General features: G+C 44.3%; 1 protein-coding gene across 5 annotated transcripts in view; it reads left to right on the top strand.

Moving 5' to 3' along the window:
* ZNF536 (zinc finger protein 536) overlaps window positions 1–12,696 on the top strand; it is a 345,885-nt gene that overhangs the window by 300,840 nt on the left and 32,349 nt on the right. The window lies entirely within an intron of this gene.

Genomic DNA, 12,696 nt, shown 5'->3' with positions numbered 1-12,696 from the left:
TGTCTGTCCAGGACGGAATATACTGTGTTTCTTCACTTTGGCTGTTTTTGTGCAGGCAGTTTGACGGGCGAGCTCATGAGAGATGTATTGTTAAGTATTGATGATTTACAAAGATGCAAAACCCCTGCAGTGGTGTGGAACCTTGCTAAATTCCTTCTAGTGGCGTCTGGCTACATCAAAAGAAAAGTGCTGTAATGGGTTAATAATAATCCTACTGTCTTCAAAATTTGTTTGATATAGCAGTGCACAAAAATATTCCTTTCTGGCAACTCTCTTGACAACCTTTTGATATTTAGATTTTTTGTGTGTGTGCTTCAGTGTGTAATAGATTAACTTGGCTCTGCGGAAAAGGTCTTTATAGAATCCTTAACTGTTGCACTCATTATTGAATAAACAGCGCTTTCTTCATGGGAAAGAAACCTCAAAAACCTGCAGATTTTTCTCCTCTTAAAAATGCATTCATAATCTAGATATTAGCAAACATTTATAATTTTTTTTTTTTGCTTTGTGAAAAATATCATAAACCGTCTCGGTTTGACCTTGTTAATGCAGGACCACTTTAGTAATCTGTGCCTAATGATTTTTTACATTAAACCACAGCTTGTGTTGGACCCTTGTGTGTCACAGTAATTTAAGAACAGTCATTTTGCACATTCCGATCCCATTATGTTACATTGTTACTGAATAAAGACTGGTATTATGTTGCTCCTATAAAGGGCAGAAGTGGCCTGAATTTTATCTGCTGAACGAATCAATCTGGATTATGTCAGCTGAAAAGAATTGTGAACTGCAGTCTTCAGCAGATGGGGAGATTTTAAAAATGTATCTGTTTGGTTGTGAATACATTAGCTAAGATAATACCTTGTGGTGACTGAAAAGTAGTTTTTCTCTCTTTTTTTTCAATGAAGACTGTACCAATTATCATTTCAACATAAAGTATTAGGAGATCAATTGGGAACTGAATGCCATTTCCTAATGTTAATACAGTGTTTTATTTAAGCTGCCTTGACAGGCTGTCTAGGCTGTGGGAAAAAGACTGAGCAAATAATGAGTAAAGGGTTTAGAAAAAAGACAGAGGGTGGAGCTTGGCAAACGATGTGAGCTATTCATCAACAACTCAACAAGGATGATGGAAATAATAAGTACTCCTTAAAGAAAAGGGGAAAGGATTTTTTTTTAAAGAAACAGTTTCCTTTAAAAAAAATATTTAACTCTAACTTTGTATTACTTTCTGATTAGCTGATTTTAAACTTCCTGAAATCAGCAAAAGCTTCCCTTTGAAATGGATAGTCCATGTTCAAACAGCGCATTCTTTAGCAATCAGTTAAAAAAAAGAAACAGTGTCTAATTTCCTGTTCATTCGTGCAAATTTCTTACCATGTGGCATTGTCATTTAATATCTAAAGTACATTAATGCATTTCTATAATGCCAAAACCCTCAGACAAATCCCCTGTGTGAAATAATTTGTGTGAACTTTGAACTAACCATGAATAAAATCAAGATCTTATTATGTCCTTTATTTATATGGCACAGAAAAGCTTTGAAACTTAATACTAGCACCAACACGATATGCACATTCACAGTGATGCTTTAAAAAAGGAAGAAAAAAACACATTCAACTTTCCTACATTTTTGTGGGCTTTGCCCACTATTCAGACACCATTACGTTACTTCTGAAAATATTTGTCTTAAAAATCAATAGGCTATTCTAATATTATTGTGTTCTGAGTTGCTAAAATTTCCATTCAGGAGATGTAATTCCACCATCTGTAAAGTTCTAGATTTTATAATACTTATAAGCTGTTTTAATCTATTTTTACTGCCATGTTCTGTCCTGAAATGTCAGAGAGTGCAGACTGGGTCTCGAAATTAACATGACAGTTAAGAAACTTGGCAAGGTTTTACAGCAGATTGTGACATTAACAAAGTACAAAGGAGAATGGGGAAATTAACGTTAATGTATGCTTGCAGACACTATAAAAATCTATATGTCCACGATCAGGGAACTAAAAATAGGGATGTTTTTTATGTTGATGCCATTAAATACAGAGCTTTACTGTGAAAAGAAATTTCCATATGAAAAGCAACTTACTAAAAAGTAATGCTGTAATCCCTCCTCTGGACTGAACAACAGGTTTATGTATCCTAGGTCAAGTAGGCATATGGCTGGTTTTTGGTTTTCAATTTTGTTTTAGGCTTTTTTTTGAGTCTATGGTGAAACTGATTTGAAAGCACTGTTTTTAAACAGCTGCGAAAGATACAGTACCATAGATGTCCTGATAAATGGGAGCAGTTATTAAAATTCACAGATTTCTCAGTAAATCATATAAAGTCTGTCCTCTTGCACAGAGAGGATATGAAATAAGTGTTTGTGGTGAACTCTTCTTAAAGACTAACCCGCCTAATGCCACCCTGGTGTCACCCTAGTGTCACCCCAGTGTCCAGTCTTCCAGCCCATCATGACTGGCCTGGCTCAGCCAGGATGAGGCTCCTCTGAATACATTTTTCTTTAATCAGCTGGAAATCCAGGACATGGTGCAAAAACCTGTCATAATACCCAGGGGAAAACAGTGGCCTTTGTACTGGGGCTGGGAAGCTCTAACTGTTGCGGAAATCAGTGAAAGCTACAGGGAATAACACAACCTTCTGAGTAAATACGGCTTGTCTGTAGTTTTTTGTCTGAGTTTTTAAGTTGTAAGTTACTCAAAGCCCTATTCAGCCAGGATCCCGGAGGACCAGGGCCTGAGGCTTTGTAGCTTGGCACCCACAGCACCTAATCCTGACGGCACAGACAAAACCACCTCTTTTCATGGTGCCATTGCGCTGTGGGACCCCGGCCATGGAATATGAAGATGCAGCTCCTGTCTGCTGCCTGGGGAGGGTGGCTGTGGAGGTGAGCTGCCTGTGGCTGAGGGTACCTGTGCCAAACTCAGAGCACACCTGAATCTCTTATTTTTTCTTAACAAGCGGCAGAGGCTGACCTGTAGCTCTACCGGCGCAGATTTGGGGCACATCCTGGCTCGGTGTTGATGTCACCCCCGGGTTCAGCAGGCTGGAGAAAGCCCCCATGCTTGTTTACTCACACCCTTCTTTGGGACACGCTGGGTGACAGCCTTTTCGCAGAGAGAGGCGCAGCAGAGCTGCCATCAGTGAGCGGCACAGCGCAGCGAGCTCGCTCTCGGAGGCACGGCCATTTCTCACACCGTGTCAGGCCCCCAGAGCACGGGGATGTTTAAAGCCCAGAGAAAGCAGTGCCTGCATTCCCTCACACAGCCCCTCAGCCTCGGGCACTGATCGGAGGCAGCGGGTGCAGGTGCCAGCGGCAGGGACAACGGCAGCGTTCCCTGGTGTGCCGGAGCAGCCTGATGCAATGCAAACATTAATCTCCCGGCTACAAAGGAACAGCATGGATCCATCTGTTACTTTCTTTGCTCTTAATCAAGTTGGGGAGGGAGCAAAAGTTCATGTAGCAAATGTGGGCATGCACTCGACTGGGACCTGAGCTGCGAAGCTGAGATCAAATTTAGAGGCAGCAGGATTTTTACAGGTTTGCGGATCCAGGGTTCCCTATCATTATGGATCTCTTCTTTCACCAAATTTGGAAGTGGGAATTGAATTTGGGGATGCGGTATTGGCCCACTCAGCTTTCTAACCGACAATGCTGAGTGCAGACTGCTGTCCCTATTATGACTGTGCTAACAATTGACTTTTTGGTTTGGCTGTCTTGCAGAAAAAAAAATCAATCTCAACCAAAAAGTACTTATTTTTCTAGTTCGCTTAATAGTATGAAGCGTAGAAAGTGCTGTGCTTTGTGCGAAATGAGGCTATTTTAGGGAGGGGTGAAATAAGGGAAAAAGCAAAGCACAAAAGCTCTGCACGGCCAGACTCTCAGAAGAGCAGAAAAGGAGATGACAGCCCTTTTATCTGCTGGTTGAGTAGTTAGAAAACTTATCCAGGATGTAGGAGGCCTGGTCTGAACTTGCTGCTCTGCTGAGAGGAGAGTAACCCACATCTTGGCTATGTATTCCTGCCAGTTTACTGAAAGAAGAATCCCTCCATGCTGCCTTTGCTCACCCTACGACTCATCCCTAATGGATGCAGCATTTGATTCCCTGCTTCTTGGAAGCAGCCTATTATTAAAAAAAAATTTAAAAAAATAAAAAAAAAAATTAAAAATCCTGGCAAAAAATTGTTTTCTGGAAGGAATTATTGCTACCCTGGACAAGAAGTGACCCGGTCATAGACATGACCATGGTGGGGCCTCCTGTTAGTGAGGTCACTTTTCACTAAACAATTTTGCCTGTTTCTGGTAACCAGAGGTTTTGAAAGAAGACGAGGCAAAAGAGATTAATTTTTTAAAAATAGAAGTATTTCTAGATTGTTTTTAGAAGCCATTTTCTCAGGCTCTTGGGATGTCTGTATGCTGTATTTAGATAGGTTATCCTGCAATCACATTATCTCAGGAGACATAAGTACCTGTTTATGTGCCAGTTTGGGTGTCCAGTTACAGGCGGGAGCAGCTTGGTGACACTTTTACTGTGTCCTAGCTGGTTCACCTCTGCTGTCAGCACAGTGCCCAACCCCATGCCATTCCAGCTTTACCCAGGAGCACTGAGCACTTGTTTGTGGATGAACTCTGGCAGGGTTGCTGGCATGGGGACACAGACCATGTCCTTGCCCAGGGTGTGCTCTTGGTAGCCAAGGAGGTCAAACAATTTGTGCCTGCGTGCATGTGCATGCCACACAATGTCTGGAGCACAAATCCTATGAGGAGCAGCTGAGGGAGCTGGGGGTGTTTGGCCTGCAGAGAAGGAGGCTCAGGAGGGATCTTACCACTCTATAAAACAACCTGAAAGGAGGTGGTAGCCAGATGGGGCTGGCCTCTTTTCCCAACAGCTAGTGATAGGACAATAGGGCATAGTCCAGGGGAGGTCTTGCTTGGGCACTAGGAGGCATTTCTTCACAGAAAGGTATGCCTTGGGATGGGCTGCCCAGGGAGGTGGTGGAATCATTGCCCCTGCAGGGGTTTAAGGGTTGGATGTGGCCCTCACTGCCATGGTCTGGTTGGCAGGGTGGTGTTCAGTCACGGGATGGACTCGATGACCTTGGAAGTCTTTTCCAGCCTCACCTAAACTGATTCTCTGGTCTACAGATGGAGACTCCCAAATGCTACAGGTACAACACACCCCAGAGCTGTTCCCTGTCAGCACTCCTGTCCCACCAGTTTCTCTGCTAGTGTGAAAAGCAATTCAGTTGGGCTGGTTGGAAAATTAGGAGCTACTTGTGTGAGGTGTTTCCCCAAAACTTCAATTGATTTTCATATCAATGACCAGCCTTTCCTCCTGCCCGTTGTTCAGATTCCTTCCCGAGGGAGATGTCCTCTTTTGTGTCACTCTGTATGTTCAGGACTTGTGTACACGCACATCCAGCTCTCTGGGCAGCTTTGCTTCAGCTCTGGCTTTTTAAATCCACATTTGAAGAAGCACAACACTTGTGACCCTTTGTGGAGCTGCACCCTTATTCGGGGCTGTAGTAGGTAAGAGAACAATGACATAAAATAATTTGGCTGTGGCGATCATCTAGGCATCAGTGGCAGTTATATTTATTAATTAATCCTCTATTTTTTCCGTTCCATGAGAGATGAGTCACCCACAGCTGGCATCCTACTCCTAAATGTGGACGTGTAGTATTTGGCAGTGCAGTGACCTGCCTAAGGGCCACTCTTTTACTGGATATTTAGGCCTGTGGCATTGCTTACAAGTTTGACATCTCCTCCTCTCAAGGGCTTGCAAATAAAACATTGGGTGAGGGTATCTCCAGTATTAACACAGGCACAGTTAGCCCAAGAAATATATAAATACTGGATTTTTTTTTTCTGTAATGAAATGGAATAATGTGGTCATACTTCATACTGGTGGATAAAACTGATTGAAGGCTATCTGAGGTCTCCTATCTATTGGAGGAAATTTTGTGAATATATCTCTGGGTTTCTCATAGGTCCCTGAAATTCAGAGTGGGAAGAACAGAATTGGTTGAGAAGTTTCCTTCCCCTTTGTTAGCTGAGGCACCAGGGATTGAAAACTTCTTGCCTGGCATATTCATGTGCTTCCCTGCCCTGTGGTTGTGGAGACTTTGTGAGTCTGTGGGAATGTTTCATCCTTTGTCTTTCCAAACAAATAAATTACATTCATGAGATGGCAGTTTTATAAGTTTTCTTTCTTGTGTAACTTGAATGTTTTGATTCCTTCTTTTCAGTACAAGGCAGAGGTCTCAGAATGCTAATGTGCCCTTAACTCATATGATGCACGCAAAGTCATGTCACACGCACTTTGTGGTCAGGATGGATGTGGAAAAAAAAAAAGGCACATAATATTCTAGTTGCAGAATATCAGAGGTTTTCATAGAAACTGCACTTACTCTCAGACTTTTGTATGGCTCCCATGATTTCAGATGTACTGAGCTGCTTAGCTTGGTAGCTTCCCCTTTGAAAGACACACATTCTTTGCAGCCACTCATCCATCTTTTCTTATTTAGCAATAGTTCTGTGTCTGAATGAAGAATTACATATCCATGTTTTGTAAGGCTTGCTTCTCTGGCTTATATGCTTTTGGAGTGACATCCAACAAGCATTTGAAGAAACTCTGTATTAAAGCTGTAGACTGTAGTGTGAAGACTTTTTTGATTTAGTTTCTGTAAAAGAAACATGATCACTTTTCAAACAAGAGCTAATTTCTGCAGCATGTCTTGCAGCATTTCCACTCTTCTGCACTTTACACCCCTCTCATCTTTATATGAAGCAGTTCCTGGAAGGGTACATTCAAGAGAGGACACTTTCCATGATATTGGGGTTCAAACCTGCCAAACATTCAGTATAGAGCTGTTTATATGTATTTAATGCCTTGACATCTGACCACTTTCAAATGCCCCATGTTGAACACTTTTATTGGAAGCAGGGGTTGCAAGGTGTTTTATGGCTATCATAGTCCTGTTTCCCTCACTTTCTTTGTGAAACTTTGACAATTTTACTCAAAATGAAAGTGGTGTGACAGGAGTTATTTTGAGTTGAACCACAGGTAAGTCCTGTCCCTGTGCTCCTGATGGAGCCTTTTTTTTTTTCTTCTTCTTTTTCTGCAAAGCCTTCCTTTTGACTTCTTACGGAGGTAAATGATGCACCTGTGTAAAAATAAAATATTATAGGGCCACCTGTCCTTCAGCCATGATTTTTTATATCTTTCTTTGTTCCAAAAAGCCTTCTGTAGCCATTGTGGTAGATGTAGAAGCACATGCTGCTGTCAGATGCTGTCAGTGGGCTGAGCTGCTGCTCAGGGAAGTGCCAGGGGCAGGACTGGGGCAGCTGCTGAAGCACCAGGATTCCTGCAGCACATGGATTGAGTGGTCACTTTGTGGCTGTGGCGGCAGCAAACAGGCACAGCAAGGCTCACGCTGGTTATAACGGGCTGGTGAGAAACCACCTCCAAAAGTTCCATTTCCTCTCCCTGAAGAGTTGCCTAATTGGATACTTCAGAAGGAAAACCGTATAACTGGGGAAGACATGGGGCCTGGCAGTGGTGTAATGCACATGTTTCCTGATCAGCTACAGGACTCTGATTTCAGAGGTGGGACAGGTCAGGGGGGGATGAGATCCCTGCAAGGCTACCAGCTCAGCCTGGGGGCAACCCAGAAATGAGGGAGGGCTGCGCTGCTCAGTGATGCTACCTACCACTGACCTGAATTTTGAAGGCCAGCAGATGAGTGGTCGGTCCCCTGTGGGCATCCAGGAGGTGAGGGGGTACCAGGGACCCCTCAGCAGCCAAGAGAGCTGGCAGAGCACTTTCCATGCTCCCCTGGTCCTGCGTGCTGTGCAGCAGGGCAGGTCAAGGGCTTTCCTGCACAGGGCAATGCTTCAGCTGACACCCTTTCACCGGAGCTGCTGTGGCCTTGGAGTGCGTACAGAAAACATACGTTTATTATATTTAAAGCTTTAATAGAACCTGAGACGTAAAGCAGCAAGTTACTGGGGTGAAAGGTGCCCGCTCTGCTGGTGTGTGGGCAATCAGTCGTGGCAGCTCAGTGCGTGCCCATCCAGCCCGACATCGCTGCGGGCTTCAGGGAGCCGGGAAAGAGCTGGAAATTTTGAGAGGGCCACAAGAGGGAGCTCACAACCCACGAACAAGGAGGAAGAACGCCTTTTTCTTCTTTTTTTTCTTGTTTCTTTCCCCCCCCCCCCCCCCCCCCCGTAGCTGAGGTCTGTTCAAAGCGGGCGCCGCTCATCTCCCGCTGCAGCGCCGTGTCCGTCCTGGCAGGGACTCGCTCCCCGCAGCCGGCGGGGTGAGCACAAGTGTCCAGGGGTCTCACAAGGGGCTGAGAGATGCCTGGGGCATGGCTCAGGAAGAGAGGAAACAGCTTCCCATTGCACCAGTCTGAGGAGCCATCTCCTCCTGGCAGCTGCACCCCAAAATCTAAGGGCTGGAGGCTTTTTTGTCCCAAGTGATTTATGGAGAGCTGGGTGAAGAATCATTTTGTCTTGACAATGTCTACAGTTTGCGCTTCAAGAACCAATAAAACACCTCTTGCCCTCCCAGTGAGGCAGCTCCTGGGCAGGTGTGGTGGGACATGTGGTGCTCAGGGTTCCCTCTGTGGGGTGAAGAACCTGATCATTGCATTAAGACAGTGATGTGGTGAAGTGTGCCCTCAGTCAACGGGGAAAGTTGCTGATTTTCTTTTTTTCCTAAGACATACTCAATCTAGTTTGTGTTTCTTTAGTGGAAAAGCTTAATTTCAATTTACATTTCACATCTAGAGGCTTTGCTATCACACTGAGACGTCCTACAAGGCATCCAGTAATGTTACTATCATTTGCATTGCTCTAACAAAAAAATTTCCATCTGCCTTCCCAAGTCCATAAAACTCCAAACAAATAGCAAATACTATGGATGTCTGAACACACAATAGCATGTCATTTTTCTTCCAGCATTAGTGTATGTTGCAGACATTAAACTACTTCTCTTCTGAAGGGTTTGAGAGACTGTTAACATTATTCAAATTAAATTCAATACTGATGTAAGTTAGTGCAGTTGGAATTATACACAAAGTATGATGTCTCATCTTTCTGTCAAGAGCTGAGCTCATCCCTGTGCACCTGCCAGCTCAGCTTCAGGTGGTCTTTGTAAACCCAGAGCTGCCTCAGACAGGCAGCTCTTTTCCTTGGCATCCCCCTTTCCTCCCTGAGCCTGCTTTCTGGTGTTCTGCAGTCCCTGCTGCTACGGCTCACTCATTTATTTTCCTCTCCCTGGTCACCTTGCTTGCCCTCTCACCTTGAAGGTGTTCTGCTATATGTTTCTAGAGGAGTCATATGGTGCCAGGAACAAAATCCATCCTTCTTAGAATTGAAAACCCACATATTTTCTTTGATTCCCTTTCCCAGAGCTGCTGGGACTCAGCCCTTGGACTTGGGGCCAGCTTTGTGGCCACCACCCAGGGGTGGCAGGAGCTGCAATGTTTAGGGTGACCAAAGAGCACCTCACTGGACAGCTGGGCCTTCTGCAGCACTGCTGGTCTGTAAGGTTTTGTCTGTTCTTCTTGCTCAACTCTCTTTTTCTTGTTAAAGAAATGAGCCAAAGCCACGTTCTTACTACACCAGGTTTTCCTTCCCCAGTAGGTGTTATTTATGTGTTTGCTCTCATGCGAGGTGGGGAGCAGTGAAACCTGAAACCATCCACACCAGCTGCTGCTGTAGATGGGGATGGCAAAGAGATTTTCTTGTAGGCAGCAGGAGGTAAAGAGCATTTTGCTCCTGATGTATCTCTGGCTTCCACCAGGTTCTGTGTTTAAGACTCAGGTGAATCAGTGATGTGCAGGATGGTGCTCCAGATCCGTGTTATTCTTCACAGAAACTCAGAGCGCCAGCGCTGCACAGTTGCTTTGTCACTGGCATTTCTTCACTTAGTAGGGTAAAGGAATGGATTCCTGTCACCTTTGCTGTCAGAGTCCTGTAATGCTTTAACCATGCCCTGGCACCAAAGGGGTGCTACATTCAAAGCTACAAATAGCACTTTTAGAGCTATGAGAATACAGCATCTCATAGTGATTCCCCATTCATTTTTTCCCCCCTCCTAATTACTGCAACTCTTGGCAGATCCTTCCAGGTGAGAAGTAATGATCCATTTCCACGCAGCATAAAGCAGGATTTTCTACTGAGTGTGTATGTTCCTTTAGCTCTGATGTCAGTACAGTGTGAGAATTATGTGCATTTGTGCTTGGGTGCAGGGTTGGATGGAGGGCTCTGGGGTTGCTGGGGATCTGCTCCTGCCAGGGGCTCATCCCAGTGGAGGAGGCACAGGAGCAGAGAGCGTCCCAGGCTGTTAGCAGGCATTGCAGCAAACCCGTTAGGATCCCACACTTGGTCTGTGCCTCTGCCTCTCTCCAAAGGAGAAAGCTCTCCTGAGTTTTCAGCTGGCCATGCGCGGAGGGTCACTGTGACCCCAGCACGGCTCTGCTGCCAAAATCCCTGTGAACAGACCACGTTCACTTTTTGTTTCAGCCCTCTGTCCGTTGTGCTTGCACAGAAGACATTCAGTCCAAAGGGGTGGTGTATTTTTAGTAAATGATTTGTTTTTGTGAGACATTTTTGCTTACTTGTTTATTCAATTTGCTGCAGTTATTTTGCTTAGCTGGCTCACCACAATACAACTTTGTGCCTTACAGGACTAAATATTGGGGGTTTTCCTGGGGTGAAGCCACAGTTAAATTCCATTTTCACCAATTATGAACTGACTTGGTTCTTGGCCTCCTATAAGCATAAGAATGTGAGAAAAAAGACGACTGGGTGGGTTTAGTTTGATTTATGAAAATGTGCAGAAGTCTGGGCACTTGAACAGATCTTGTCTGTAGAGGCTGGAGCAGATGTGTCTGGACAAGGTTGGCAATCAGGAGCTCTCCTGGCACATCTGTAGCTCACTGCTCATGCTGACCTGCTCCAAGCAAGGCTTTTTCACTCTTTCCTCTTGATTTCATCTAGTAGAATTGATTAGAGAATTTTCAACAACCTTGTTTTTTCATTTAAATCCCAGGCTTTTAAACAACCTTTTTTCTTCTGCTGATTGTGATGGAGAAAAACAGTTAGGTTGAGTTGCTGAGTGTGAAAAAACTGGGATAGCTGTTACAAGAATTGTTGAAATTATACTTTTTTTTTTAAACAAAAACCTGATTTTTCAGCTCATAACAGCAATTTTTCAATCAACTATTGATAATTATTACAAGTAAACAATATAAATAAATTGAAGATGCAATAAATCCTCTTTTTTTCATATGTTTTGCGCTTGGTGGTTTCACATACTGCTGGTTCGCAACATTCTTTATTGAGAGCTTGAATTTCTCTTTCAGGGGAAAATGTAATATGAAAGTTAGCTTCACAGAAAAGACAAAATTTTATAATAAAAATATTAACAAATTGCATTTGAATAGAGGCTTGAGGATAGATTAAATATAATGGACATATTAAGAGAACACAGACAATGGCTTTCCTGAGCAATTATGAATCTATGGCCCTAAATAGTGGTACTTTGGAGGAAAGGAGAGAAAGAGAGAAAATTAGTATCTTTTAAAATGTGAATGTAATATGCAGACTAATAATACACAGTAATTTTGTTCTTGGGAGAATTCACCACTTGTATATAACTCCAGCCAGCCAACCTTTCCCTGTCAACTTCTGCAGGGATTTTGGGTTAACACTTCCCCATTTGCCGTGGTGAACCCTGGACAAATACTCATTAGAGCACAGATTATGGTTTCAATTGCTGCAGTGACATAAGGCTGCCCCTTCCAGGAGCCATCAGTGGCAGCAGAGAAAGGTAATTATTGATCACTGGGAAGAATAAGGCTGGCAAAAGGTGGCTGGGGTGGGATGAGTTGGCCAGAAGGAGGAAAGAACAGACGGGCTCAGGCAGCTGAGGGTGGCCGTGTGGGGAGTGCTGCTGCTGGAGGGAGCCCTGGGGATGGGGCACTGGGAATCATTTCGGGCTCCCAGCAGCTCCAGGGAGCCCTTCAGCCTGCACTGGAACAGGAATTTGCCTCCCTGCACGTACAAGAACTCCAAGGCAGGGCACGAAAGCCAGGCATTTAGGTAATATCTGGCAATGTGGGCAGGGTTTCCTCAGACTTGCAAAAAGTCTGAGAGATCGGTTGAAGTGTGAGCAGTTTTAAATCCACCTGAGATAGAATGATACCACAAATGAGCAGTGCTTGTGGGAAGCAAACCTGAACCTCCTGTGACATTCCGATCCAAATCCCAGGGCGCCCCTCCCATTTCCAAGCCTATCCAGTGCAAAGCCTCCCAGTCCTGACCAGTTGCACGTTAAAAAAAACGTGCCCCTCATCACTGAGATTGGTTTTTGTGCTATTCAGAGCTTGTGCAAACAAGATCCTTTTGGCCACAGTGCCAGGCAAGCGTGAGGCTTGTTGAGCCTCCTCTGTGTCTGTAACCTCAGAACGTTCATATGGCATTTGCCTTCCCATGCTACTCCACTGGCTTCGTTCCTTTAAGTAGGGAATAGAAAGCTCAAATTTATGTCTTTATTTCTTTCAAGATATCTCTTCTGGGTGCTTTAGGCAGCCTACTTTGGTCTAGGTGGTAGGAAATTTTGTACTTCCTTACAAGATTTTTATGGACCCAGTGGGATAAAATCTGCACTTGTAGA

This window comes from Chamaea fasciata, unplaced genomic scaffold, assembly GCF_029207755.1.
Source record: "Chamaea fasciata isolate MVZ Bird 193981 ecotype frontalis unplaced genomic scaffold, bChaFas1.0.hap1 SCAF_12, whole genome shotgun sequence".
NCBI lineage: Eukaryota > Metazoa > Chordata > Aves > Passeriformes > Sylviidae > Chamaea > Chamaea fasciata.
The sequence above is the reverse complement of the archived record's forward strand: the minus strand, read 5'-3'. Positions and strand labels throughout refer to the sequence as shown.